Raw genomic sequence first — 13,600 nt, forward strand, 5'->3', positions numbered from 1 at the left:
TCTTTGTAGGTTCTAGTGCTCCCAGTACCGCCTTCCATTACTAAGTGGAATAGATCTGTTTCATATTCCGTATAATGATCCCTTGGGTATTTAAAAAACGACTGTGCCCTAGCCCATCCCAGGACTTCTCTTCAGGCTAGTCATCCTTTAGTTCTTTCATTCAAATATAACATTTACATATAGTTTTTGACATCTTGACCATTCTTATCTAAATAATCTTTCACTTACCAGCATTTTCTTTAAATGAGGCTGTCACAATTAAACATTCTAAACAGCTGTAAACAATTTAAAAAGCTTTGGTCTGCCAAGGCCATGCACAACTGTGTTCTTTCTACACTCTAACTCCTCAATATAATATTAGTTGTCTTGGATGCCAGATTATATTGTTGATAAAGATATTTAGCTTCCTGTTCACTAAAACTCTTAATTTTTTTTCAAACTTCTATCTTGTCATGCCTAGTCTTATTATATTTGTGAAAATGATTTGTAAACCCAAGTGTGACCACATTTATCTCTCTTAAGTTTACTCTTTTATCTTAAAACATTTAGACTATTATTCTAGCTTGCCAAATTCTTTTTGGATTGTGACTCTGTTTTCCAGTATCTTAGCTATTCTTCTTAACTTTGAATCATTTGCAAATTTGAAATAGATGTGATTTATACCTTAAATTATGGTTAAAAGATTTAAATAGCAAAGATCCAAGGACAGATACTATGTATACAATTTCTAACTTCTTACAAATGAACACTTACATATGTATACATAAATATGTATACATATACATGTATAATATTACTGACAACTTGGTGACCTAGAAAGCATGAAGAGTGAAGTTACTAGGGCAATTAGGGATCTTGAGATCATAATGAGTAAGAATCCCTTGAAAATGCTTGATTTAGATGAGGAAAATGCATAGTTTCTGCCTTTGATATATTTGGCCTTAAAGCAGGGAATAGATTGCTGACAATTTGAGCTCTTAAGGAGTGCTGTGTGGTAGTTTGCCTTGAGAAGGAATTATCCTGTCATCTTCAGGGCATCAAGTGGAGGGCAATTAATTGCTTATCAGAAATGTTTTAAAGGGATTTTTTGTCCACTGAAAGTTGGACTGGATGATATCTGACTTTTATTCCAACTCTTAAATTTTTTTCTGTGATTATTTCATATGCTCATTTTGGGGGGACAAATTATAACTTTTCTATTTTATTTTTATTTTATATTACATTTGAATGTATTTATTTATATGTAACATAAATATTTAATATATAGATGTTTATATATTTTATAAAATGTTATATTTTATTTTATATTCTATTTTCATTTAGTCTTAAGAAGTATTTGTTAGGAGGGGGTGGTGGAGCCAAGATGGTGAAAGTAGACACATCTTTATCTGAGTTCCTCCTAGTATCCCTCAGATTAACACCAGATAAAGCCTCTGAACAGGTTTTGGAGTGACAGAATTCACAAATATTTGGAGTGTAACACATTTCCAGAAGAAGATACTTTGGAAGAACTTAAAAAAAAATCCGTTTCAATTGGGCAGGGGGAGAGATTGCCAAATCTAGATTCAGTGCAAGGGACCTGGGGCAAGGGGGCAGGGACCCCCAGGGCATTGTAGCCTTGGTGCACTAGGGAATTTATTGGGAGGCTTTTCAGCTACTCTATCTTGATTACAAGGTAGTGGATCAGCAGAATGTTGTAAGACATCCAAAGCAAATAGTGAGCCTCTGAACCCCAGAATCTCAGAAAACCACCGGTCCTGTCTATGCCTACCCAACCCCAAAAATCAGTCAGCAACTCTGGCCCTAGGGCAAACTAAAGCAGCTGTGGCCTCATTGCCTTAAGAGCAGATCTCAAGCTTTTAAAAAAGAGCAGAAAAGCAAAAATTCTGTCCATTGATAGCTTCTATGAAGAAAGAGAAGAACAGACATCAAACCCTGAGAATCCTAAGGGCAAATCATCTCCAAATGAAGCCCAGAGTGTGATATGAGTTGGTCCCCATTTCACAAGGCTCTCTTGGAAGAATTCAAAAAAGGATCTTAAAAAGAGAGTTAGAAGGAAAAAGGAGGAAAAAATAAGAAATTGGTAAGAGAGTTTGAAAAAGGAAAAACAAATTATCTTTAGAAAACTCCTTAAAAATAGATTTGATGAAATGGAAAAAGCATATAACTCTTTACAAAATAGATATGAAAAAGAAACCAATTCATTCATTGGAAAGCAGAATTTGTGAAATGGAAGAAAGAAAATTCAATGAACAAAACATCTCATTTAAAACTTCAGTTGGCCAAATGCCAAAATAAAAAATAATATAAAATAAAAAAAGCTAAAATTTAAAAGATTTTTAAAAAGCTAACTGAAGAAAATGCACTAAAAATTTGAATTGAATAAATAGAAATGAAAAACTCAAAGAGATTTTAAGTATCAACCAAACAAAACAGAATGAAAAAAAAATAGAAGAAAATGTAAAATATCTCATTGGAAAAGCAACTGACTTGGAAAACAGATCTAGGAGAGACAATCTAAGAGTTATTGGACTTCCTGAAAACCATGATGGAAAAAAGAGTCTAAATATCATCTTTCAGGAAATCATCAAGGAAAACAACCCTGATGACCTAGAATCAAAGGGCAAAATACCAGTTGAAAGAATTCACTGATCACCTCCTAAAAGAGATCCCAAAATGAAAACTCTAAGGAATATTGTAGCTAAATTTCAGAATTATCAAATCAAGGAGAAAATATTGCAAGCATCCAGAAGGAAACAATTCAAATATCGAGGAACCATAATCAGGATTACCCAGGATCTAGCAGCTTCCACTTTAAAGGATTGAAGGACATGGAATCTGATATTCCAAAAGGCAAAGGAACTTGTATTGCAGAATAGAATTAATTATCCAGCAAATTTGAGCTGAATAGAAAATTTGATCTTTAAATGCAGACCTGAAGAGAAAAATAAAAAGGCAAAAAAAAAAAAAAAAAAAAAAAGAAAATAATTTTATTTTAAAATTTTAAAAGCTTATATCCCTATTTGGGAAGATATGTTTAATTCTTGAGATCTGTATCTCTGTTATGAGTATACATTGAGGCTGCAGGTATAATTTAATTTTATTGTTATGATACAAAAAAGAAATTAGAGGAGGAAAAATGATTCTACTGGGAGAAGAGGAAGATTGAGTTAAAATGGGATTAATTATATCTTATGAAGAGGGAAAAAAAGACCTCTTACAATTGAGGGAAAAAAAGGAGGGAGATGAACATTGTGTGAATCTTAACTCTCATCAGATTTGACTCAAAGAAAGAATATCAGACACATTTAGTTTCACAGAGAAGCTTGTTCTCACCTTATAAAAAAGTAGAAGGGGAAAATGGAAAGGAAAGTGTGAAGGAGTTAGTAATTTTAACTGTGAATGTGAATGGGATAAACTTTCCCATAAAATGGAAGTGGATAGCTGACTGGATTAAAAACCTGAATCCTACATTTTTGTGGTTTACAAGAAACACATTTAAAGCAAAGTGATATTCAAGGGTCCAGCGTCTGTAGGGGGTCCAGGAAGCTGAGCAAAAGGAATAAGGCCAGCATCAAAGGAAGACAGGAGTCATGGGGTAGTTTGAGTGAGGAATTGATGGAAGTGATGGTTCCACTACTCTCAGGCTCCTTTAGGATTTATTTTTATACTATATCATGATCATATACTTTTCTTTAGGTCAACATAGTCTTCACACATGTGTCTGACCTGTTGACCATTATATGTTACTACATTTGACATTTAATATTTGAGTAAGTTTTTTACGGTTAAATGGTAATTATTGATCATATTATGGAAAGCTAATAATGAAAAGGTAAATTTTATACAAGGTCAAATGTCAGTGAATTTTGTTAGTTTGCTTATGTCTTCTTTATCAATTCTATAGATTATTTGATTCCTCTATTTCCCTTACTTGGAACTGTGTACGTAGCCATCTAGGGCAAATCCTAGTTGTACTTTAACCATCTGTTGGTTCCTAGACATACTGATCTTTTCTGAGTCTAAGTTGGTAAACATCATTATTTCCTAGACCTTTGGATTCTCTTCCATAGTGACAATCTTTCCATGGTATTCTCTCATTTATCATTTGTCTCAGTGAGAGATTAGTTTTATTAGGACAGAATATGCATATGGAATCATTTCTAGTTAACTTGCCCAAATTCCCCTTGTCACCAGATTTTTTTAGACAATGTTTAGTACTGTAATCAAGCCATTTATAAATAATACAGGAAATAGTAGTCCACTAATGAGAGTCATAGAAGGAAATGTTCCTGCATGAGTGCTGTGCACATTTGATCTCAGTGCTGGGCTTTGCCAATCAGCTTAGAGATTGCGGCTCCCAACAGTGATAAATACAGAGTAAGGGTAAAAGGCTGGAGCAGAATCTATTATGCTTCAGCTAAAGTTTAAAAAAAAAAAAGCAGGGGTAGCAATTCTGATCTCAGATAAAACAAAACCAAAAATCGATTTAATTTAAAAGAGATAAGGAAGGAAATTATATCCTACTAAAAGATACTGATGAGGGCAGGGTGGTGAAGGAGAGGTGTGGCAGGGATGGGTATGCAATCCTTATTTTCCAAGGCTCTGGCAGGCTCTTAGCAAAGGAAATTCTCTTACTAAAAGGCTGTGATTAAAAGGCTTTTATTGTTAGAAAGACATTAAGATAAGATTCTTGGCAGGCAATATCATTCTCAAGAGAGAAGTGATTTTTGCAAAAAGACATTTTCTAAAGGCCTAATTTATACAGAAATAGAACAATAGAACAAGAACAGGCAAGAAGACCACTTAAGTTTGTATATGAAAAGGTACATTCTCTGGATATTTTTCTTCCTGGTTCCAGAGGGTGTGGGACCATTTAGGTTTGTATATGAAAAGAGTCATTCTCTAGAGGTTCTTTCTGGTTCCAGAGAATGTAAGTCCATTAAGTTTGTAAAACTTTTTGTTGGTGATTTTACATCACTTTACAGGGTTGTCTGGTTTCGTTCTCATCAGGTACCATAGATAATGAAGTAATATCAATACTAAACATATATGCATCAAATGGTATAGCATCCAAATTCCTAGAGGAGAAACTGCAAGAAGAATTAGACAGCAAAACTACACTAGTGGGGGGATCTCAGCCTGCTCTATCAGAACTAAATAAATCAAATCACAAAATAAACAAGAAGTGTAGAGGGCTGAAACTCTGAAAAAGGTATGCTTGAATCAGACAATCAAGCACTTAAGGCTAATTACCTATTCGATGTGAGACAATGACTATTAGCATATGTTTAGATAAATGGCTCTTCTCACTGTTTGGTGATTACTGAATGTTTGGTGTTAAGATAATTGTAGACAAGGATTTAAGGGAGGGGTGAGAGAGGGGTTGGAGAGTGACTTTGCAGCAGGACTGGGAGGAGAGAGGCTGGTGGCTCTGGACTCAAGAATCCAGGATTCTGCTTGGCTGCCTCTTTCACTTCTCCCCCTAAAGACCAAAGACTTTGATTTATCCTGACTCTGGCTGACCCTAAAGCCCTCCAGAGAGCTGGCCCTTATTTCACTTTAAGCAGTAATAGAATTCTAGAAAAGTTAGGTATAATAGACTTTTGGACAAAACTGAATGGAGACAGAAAGGAATATACTCTTTTCTTGGCAGTACATGGAACCTGTACAAAAATTGACCATGTATTAGGGCATAAAAATCTCAAAAATCAAGTGTAAAAAGGCAGAAATAGTTAATGCATTCTTTTAAGATCATGATACAACAAAAATTACATGCAATAAAAGACAAGGGGAAAATAGACCAAAAATTAATTGGAAACTAAATAATCTAATCCTAAAGAATTAGAGGATGAAACAGTCATAGACAAAATGGATAATTTCATCCAATAGAATGACAGTAATGAGACAACATACCAAAATTAATGGGAGGCAGCCAAAGCAGTTCTTAGGGGAAGTTTTATATCTCTAGATGCTTACTTGTGTAAAATGGAGAAAGAGATCATTGAATTGGACTTGCAAGTAAAAAAGTAAGGAAAAGTACAAATTAAAACCCCCAATTTAAATACCAAATTTGAAATTCTGAAAATAAAAGGGGATATTAATAAAATTGAAAGTAAGAAAACTATTGAATTAATAAACAAAAATAAGAGTTGGTTTTATGAAAATACCAAAAAGATAAATCTTTAATTTGATTAGAAAAACGAAAGAAGAAAAACAAATTTAGTCTCAAAAATGAAAAGGGAGAACTTTCCACCAATGAAAAGGAAATTAGAGCAATAATTAGGAGTTACTTTGCCCAATTATATGTCAATAAATCTGATAATCTAAGTGAAATGGAGGAATAATTATAAAATATAGATTGCCAAGATTAACAGAAGAGGCAATAAATTACTTAAATAGTCTCATTTTAGAAAAAGAAATAGAACAAGGAAAGTAAAAATCTCTAGGGCCAGATGGATTTACATGTTAACTTCTATCAAACATTTAAAGAGTAATTAATTCCAACACTATACAAACCATTTTGAAAAAATAGGGAAAAGAGAAGTCCTACCAAATTCTTTTTTATGACAATAAATACCGAATCAGATAGGGTCAGAACAGAGAAAAAATTATAGACCAATTTCCCTAATGAATATTGATGCAAAAATCTTAAATAAAATATTACCAAAGATATTACAGCATGTCCTCACTAGGATAATACATCATGACCATACTGGGAATGCAGAGCTGGTTCAATGTTTGGAAAACTATTAGCATAATTGACTATATCAATAACCAAACTAACAAAAATCATGATTATCTCAATAGATGCGGAAAAAGCATTTGACAAAATCCAACACCCATTCCTATTAAAAATATGAGAGAGCATAGGAATAAATGGAGTTTTCTTTAAAATGATCACTAGCATCTATTTAAAACCATTGGCAAGTATCATATGTAATGGGGACAAACTAGAACCATTTCCAATAAGATCAGAGGTGAAACAAGATTGCCTTCTATCACCATTACTCTTCAATATTATATTAGAAATGTTAGCTTTGGAAATAAGAGAAAAGAGATTAAAGGGATTAGAGTAGGTAATAAGGAAATCAAATTATCACTCTTTGCAGATGATATGATGGTATACTTAGAGAATCCTAAGGAATCAACTAAAAAAACTACTAGAAACAATTCACAACTTTAACAAAGGTGCAAGATACAAAATAAATCCACATAAATCATCATCATTTTTTATATATTACCAATTAAGTCCAGGAACAAGAGATAAAGAGAGAAATTCCATTTAAAATAATTGTTGATAATATAAAATATTAGGAAGTCTGTCTGCCGAGGCAAAGCCAGGAATCATATGGACACAGCTACAAAACATTTTCCACGCAAATAAAGTCAGATCTACTCAATTGGAAAAATATCAAGTGCTTATGGGTAGGCCAAGCTAATATAATAAAAATAACAGTACTACCTAAATTAATCTATTTATTCAATACCATACTGATCAAATTTCCAAGAAATTATTGTACAGAGCTAGAAAAAATAACAGTTAATCTGGAAGAACAAAAGGTCAAGAATTTCAAGGGAATTAATGAAAAACATGCTAGGTGACCTAGCTCTACTGGATTTAAAACCATATTATAAAGCAGTGATTATCAAAAACATTTGGTACTAGCTAAGAAATAGAGTAGTTGATCAGTGGAATAAATTAGATTCACAGGACAAAATAATCAATGATTATAGTAATCTAGTTTTTGAAAAACCCAAAGACCCCAGCTTTTGGGTTAAGAACTATTTGGCAAGATGGTGGAGAGAACACACACTTCATTCTGAGCTCCCCTTCTACCCTCACTACTGATTACAAAATTCAACCTCTGAAATAGTGCTTGACTGGTAGAATTTATGAATATTGAAAGTACAACAAATCACCAGCAGAAGATAATCTGGAAGATTGCCAAAAAAGGTCTATCTTGATCAGGTGGGAGGAGGCCAGCACAGGCAGGGAGGCAGAACGGGGAGGCCAGCGCACAGTGAGCAGGCGGGCAGTGAGGTGCAGTCTCCACAGGTGGAGAATTTGCAGGGAAGACTATACCACAAGTTGGCTGCTCTGCTTTGGTTGCAAAGCAGTAAATCAACAGAGAAGTTACACAAACGCAAAAGGTAGAGTGTACCCCAGAATGCCAGAGTTTCATAGGATCTGGCCATACCCACCTAGCACTGGGAGTGACTCGGCATGATCACAGCACAGTTGCTCTTCACAGCCTGTTCATAAAGCAGCTGCTGCTCACAGTGCATCCACAGTCCATCAGTGGTTTGTAGAAGAAGCTTGGAACCTCCTTTCCCTAAAGGCAGATCCCAATTTTTAAAAATGAATAAAAAAGTAAAGCAAGTTCTAACTATAGATAGCTTCTATACTGAAAAAGAACAGATTTCCAACCCTGAGGAGACAAATAGCAGACAGTCTCCACACAAAACTCCAAAGGGGGGAGGGGATGTAACCTGGTCCCCACCACCAAGGATGTCCTAGAAGAAATTTAAAAAGATCTTAAAAGAGAGCTAGAAGAAAAATGGGGAAAGGAAAGAGAAGCTCTGTAAGAGAGTAGGGAAAAGGCATATAACTCTTTTAAAGAAAGATTTGAAAAAGAAAATAACTTCCTGAAATGTGAAATGGTAAAGGTAAAGAACTCCCAGGGACACAGAATTTATGAACTGGAAAAGATAAAGAAGTCCCAGGAAAAAGTAGGATTTGTGAATTGGAAAAAGAAAATGTCATTAAAAAAAATTTGTGAAATGGAAAAAAATCCATACAGCAAAATAACTCATTTAAAAATTCAATTGGACATATACAAAAAGAAGTTAAAAAAAAGTAAATGAAGAAAACAACTCATTAGAAATCAGAACCAAATAAATGGAAATGAATGATTCATTGAGACATCAAGAATCAATGAAGCAAAAAAAAAAAAAAAATAGAAAAAATAGGAAAAAATGTTAAATATCTATTTGGAAAAACAATAGACCTGAAAAATATATCTAGGAGAAATAATCTAAGGATTATTGTGGGCTCCCTGAAAACCATGATAAAAAAAAAGAGTCTAGACACTATTTTTCAGGAAATCATCAAAGAGAACTGCCCAGATGTAATAGAATCAGAAGGTAAAATAAGCATTGAAAGAATTCACCAAATACCTTCTGAAAGAGACCCCTCCAAAATAAAAACTCCAAGGAATATTGTAGCTAAATTTCAGAACTATCAGATTAAGAAAAAAAAATACTACAAGCAGCCAGAAAAAAACAATTCAAATATTGAGGAGCCACAATAAAGATCACTCAGGATATCTAGCAGCTTCCACATTAAAGGATTGAAGGACCTAAAATCTGATATTGCAAAAGGCAAAAGAAATTGAAGTACAGCCAAGAATAAAGCTAAGCTGAGCATTTTCTTCCAAGGAGGAAGATGGACATTCAATGAAACAAGTGAATTCCATTTATTCCTAATGAAAAAGCCAGAGCTAAACAAAAAATTTGACCTCCAAATATAGGACTCAAGAAAATCATAAAAAGATAAAAAGAATTCTTGAGAACGGTATTTCTGTTATGGGCATATGTAAAGAGCGCGTGTATAATTTGATTTTACTGTTATAATATTTTTTAAAAAGGGAAATAGAAATGGAAAGGGGATTATATCAGAAAAAAGGAAAAGTGTAAGTAAAAAGAGGGAAACTAGATCTCATGAAGAGGCAAAGGAAACCTATCATATCTGGGGGAATAAAGGGAGGGGGAAGAACATTGTGTGAATCTTACTCTCATCAGATTTGGCTCAAAGAGAAAATATTAGACATATTTGGTTTACAGAGAAACTTCTCTCACTTCAATAAAAAGTGGGAGAAGAAAAGAGAAAAGGAATGGCCAAATAGAAAGGAATACAGAAATAATAGAGAAAGGTATAATAAAGGGGAAGGGACTCAAAGAGGGTAGGAGGGGTTCTTTTTAGAGGGAGAGCTGTGTAAGGCAAGTGGTGCCCATAAGTTTAATACTGGGGGAAAAGAAAGAGAAAAGTATAGTCTGGGGATAATAAGATGGTAGGAAATACAGAATTAGTAGTTTTAATCGTAAATGTGAATGGGATAAACTCTCCCACAAAACATAAGTGGATAGCAGACTGGATCAAAAGTCAGAATCCTACAATATGTTGTTTACAAGAAACACATTTAAAGCAAGGTGATACATACAGAGTAAAGGGTAAAAGGCTGGATCAGAAACAATTATGCTTCAGATGAAGTAAAAAAAAGCAGGGGTGGCTATCCTTATCTCAGATCAAACAAAAGCAAAAGTTGACCTAATTAAAAGAGATAAGGAAGGAAATTATATCTTGCTAAAGGATAGCATAGATAATGAAGCAATATCAATACTAAACATATATTCACCAAGTGGTATAGCATCTAAATTCCTAAAGGAGAAGTTAAGAGAGCTGCAAGAAGAAATAGACAACAAAACTATAATAGTGGGAGAGCTCAACCTTGTACTCCCAAAATTAGATAAATCAAACCACAAAACAAATGACAAAGAAGTTAAAGAGGTAAATAGTATATTAGAAAAGTTAGGTATGAAAGATCTTTGGAAAAAACTGAATGGAGACAGAAAGGAGTAAATGCATTCTTTTCAGATCACGATGTAATAAAAATTACATTCCACAAAAAGCTAGGGGAAAACAGACCAAAAAGAAATTGGAAACTAAATAATCTCATCCTAAAGAATGAATCGGTGTAACAGCAAATCATAGACACAATTAATAATTTCACTCAAGAGAATAACAACAATGAGACAATATACTAAAATTTGTGGGATGCAGCCAAAGCAGTAACAAGGGGAATTTTTATATTTCTAGAGGCTTACTTGAATAAAATAGAGAAAGAAAAGATCAGTGAATTGGGCTTGCAACTTAAAAAGCTAGAAAAAGAGCAATTAAATTAAAATTAATTAATAATTAATTATTATTATATTTATTATATTATATATAATTATTATAATTAATAATAATTAAAATTAAATTAAAAACACCCAATCAAATACTAAATTTGAAATTCTAAAATTAAAAGGAGAAATTAATAAAATTGAAAGTAAATAAACCCTATTGAATTAATAAAACTAAGAGTTGGTTTTATGAAAAAACCAACAAAATAGATAAACCTTTGTTAAATTTGATTAGAAAAAGGAAAGAGGAAAACCAAATTGTTAGTCTTAAAAATAAAAAGGGAGAACTCTCCACTAATGAAGAGAAATTAGAGCAATAATTAGGAGTTTCTTTGCCCAACTTCATGCCAATAAATTTGATAACCTAAGTGAAATGGATGACTACCTTCAAAAAAATATGCTGCCCAGATTAATAGAGGGGGAAGTAAATTGCTTAAGTAGTTTCATTTTAGAAAAAGAAACAGAACAAGCTATTAATCAACTCCCTAAAAAAAAATCCCCAGGATCAGATGGATTTACATGGGAATTCTACCAAACATTTAAAGAACAATTAATTTCAATGTTATGTAACCTATTTGAAAAAAAATAGGGAATGAAGGAGTCCTACAAAATTCCTTTTATGACACAGACTTGGTACTGATACCTAAACCAGGTAGGTTGAAAACAGAGAAAGAAAATTATAGACCAATTTCCCTAATGAATATTGATGCTAAAATCTTAAATAAGATATTAGCAAAAAGATTACAGAAAACCATCCCCAGGATAATACACCATGACCAAGTAAGATTTATACCAAGAAAGTAGGGCTGTTTCAGTATTAGGAAAACTATTAGCATAATTGACTATATCAACAACCAAATTAACACAAACCTTATGATCATCTCAACAGAATGCAGAAAAAGAATTTGGTAAAAATCCAATATCCATTTCTATTAAAAAAAAAACAAAAAACACTTGAGTATAGGAATAAATGAGCTTTTCCTTAAAATAGTTAGTAGCATCTATTTAAAACCATTAGTTAGCATCATATGTAATGGGGATAAACTGGAACCATTCCTGATAAAATCAGATGTAAAACAAGGTTGCCCACTATCACCATTACTATTCAATATTGTATTAGAAATGCTAGTTTCAGCAGTAAGTGTTGAGAAAGAGGTTAAAGAAACTTGAATAGGTAATGAGGAAACCAAATTATCACTCTTCGCAGATGATATGATGGTATACTTAGACAACACCAGAGATTCTACTAAAAAGCTATTAGAAATAATCCACAACTTTAGCAAAATTGCAGGATACAAAATAAATCTACATAAATCATTAGCATTCTTGTATCTCACTAATAAAATCCAACAGGTAGAGATATAAAGAGAAAATCCACTTAAAATAACTCTCAATAGTATAAAATATTTGGGAATCTATCTGCCAAGGGAAAGTCAGGAACTATATGAGCAAAACTACAAAACACTTTCCACACAAATAAAGTCAAATTTTTAATAATTGGGAAAATATTAAATGCTCTTGGATATGTCTAGCAAATATAATAAAGTTGACAATACTACCTAAACTAATCTATTTATTTAGTGCAATACCAATCAGACTTTCAAAAAACTATTTTAATGACCTAGAAAAAAATAACAACAAAATTCATCTGGAAAAAAACAAAAGGTCAAGATTTTCAAGGGAACTAATGAAAAAAAAAATCAAATGAAGGTGGTCTAGGTGTACCAGATCAAAAACTATATTATAAAGCAGTGGCCACTAAAACCATTTGGTATCGGCTAAGAAATAGACTAGTTGATTAATGGAATAGGTTAGGTTCACAGGACAAAATAGTCAATATTTATAAAATAGTTAATAACCATAAAATAACTATAAAATAGTAACTAGATTAGTTATCTATATAGTGTTTGACAAACCCCCAAACCCCAGCTTTTGGGATAAGAATTCACCTTTTGACAAAAACTGCTGGGAAAATTGGAAATTAGTATGGCAAATAGGCATTGATCCACATTTAACATCATACACCAAGATAAGGTCAAAATGGGTTCATGATCTAGGCATAAAGAATGAGATCATAAATAAATTAGGAGAATATAGGATAGTTTACCTCTCAGGCCTGTGGAGGAGGAAAAAATTTGTGACCAAAAAAGAACTAGAGATCATTTTTGGTCACAAAATAGAAAATTTTGATTATGTGAAGTTAAAAAGATTTTGTACAAACAAAACTAATGGAGACAAGATTAGAAGGGAAGCATTAAACTAGGAAAAACATTTTTACAGTCAAAGGTTCTGATAAAGGCTCATTTCCAAAATATATAGAGAATGGATTCTATAAGAAATCAAGCCATTCTACAATTGATAAATGGTTAAAGGATATGAACAGACAATTTTCAGATGAAGAAATGGAAATTATTTCTAACCATATGAAAAGATGCTCCAAATTATTGATCAGAGAAATGCAAATTAAGGCAACTCTGAGATACCACTACACAGCCCTCAAATTGGCTAGGATGACTAGGAAACCTGGGATACTGACACATGGTTGGTGGAATTGTGAATGCATCCAACCATTCTAGAGAACAATTTGGAACTATGCTCAAAAAGTTATCAAACTGTCCATACCTTTAATCCAGCA

At 32.9% G+C, this 13,600-nt stretch overlaps 1 protein-coding gene across 8 annotated transcripts in view; it reads left to right on the forward strand.

Moving 5' to 3' along the window:
* Positions 1-13,600, forward strand: part of EML5 (EMAP like 5) — a 200,746-nt gene that overhangs the window by 102,099 nt on the left and 85,047 nt on the right. The gene's annotated exons all lie outside the window — the stretch shown is intronic.

The sequence above is a fragment of the Sarcophilus harrisii genome, chromosome 2 (genome assembly GCF_902635505.1).
Source record: "Sarcophilus harrisii chromosome 2, mSarHar1.11, whole genome shotgun sequence".
Classification (NCBI taxonomy): Eukaryota; Metazoa; Chordata; class Mammalia; order Dasyuromorphia; family Dasyuridae; genus Sarcophilus; species Sarcophilus harrisii.